This window comes from Penaeus monodon, chromosome 32, assembly GCF_015228065.2.
Source record: "Penaeus monodon isolate SGIC_2016 chromosome 32, NSTDA_Pmon_1, whole genome shotgun sequence".
NCBI lineage: Eukaryota > Metazoa > Arthropoda > Malacostraca > Decapoda > Penaeidae > Penaeus > Penaeus monodon.
Genome location: NC_051417.1, coordinates 17,734,855 through 17,735,588, shown reverse-complemented (window position 1 = coordinate 17,735,588; position 734 = coordinate 17,734,855). Strand labels below are relative to the sequence as shown.

Sequence of the window (734 nt, the reverse complement as noted above, 5' to 3'; positions counted from 1 at the left end):
GGTTCCTTAACCAAGAATAACTTTTCAGCATTGCCTTTAAATATTTCAGGAGCATTCTTTTCATACCCATCCCTGAAATAAAATATGCAGACTCTGGAGTTTGTGTTGGTTTCTTTACCAGCTCTTGCTCTAAGCTATCAAAAATTCATAAATCATATTTACTTATGGCAAACTTGATGACAATGTTTTTATCAAACTATGCACAAAATACTTAATTGTTGATATCTTGGGTAAGAAAAATGTAAAAAAAAAAATCAAAGTTGAACTTTTACTTAGAATGTCTGTTCTTTATACCTCATCAAGATGGGGCCCTTATATTAAACGTTTAACATTAAATAAAAAAAAAATTCTAAAACCCCATCACATTAGGATATTTTGGGATCAAATTTTATATGAACCTCAAACAAGATCATCAAGTGAAGGAATCTAATTTGACTTGGTTAAGAGGCACATTAATTTATTTCTTAAAAGATGACTGAAGTCTAACACAAGTTTCTCCACAGCTATATTATGTTAAAATATTACGGCCAAAGGCAAATTACTTAAAATATGACGTGTAACACCAATTATACAACAGTCTAACAAATTCTAGTATTTCTAATATCTTTAAATATATTAACCGTATACTCTCACCAACACAACAGTGCAAGTAAATTTTGTTTAAAGATAGTGCCTTGTTACTATGGCAAAGTGACATGACAACTTTACCACTCCATATAAAATCACAGTATTGT

At 30.0% G+C, this 734-nt stretch overlaps 1 protein-coding gene across 1 annotated transcript in view; it reads right to left on the bottom strand.

The window, feature by feature from the left end:
* The window catches only part of LOC119593577 (G protein-coupled receptor kinase 2-like), a gene marked incomplete at its 5' end in the record, with an annotated part of 13,324 nt that overhangs the window by 12,314 nt on the left and 276 nt on the right, over positions 1-734 (bottom strand).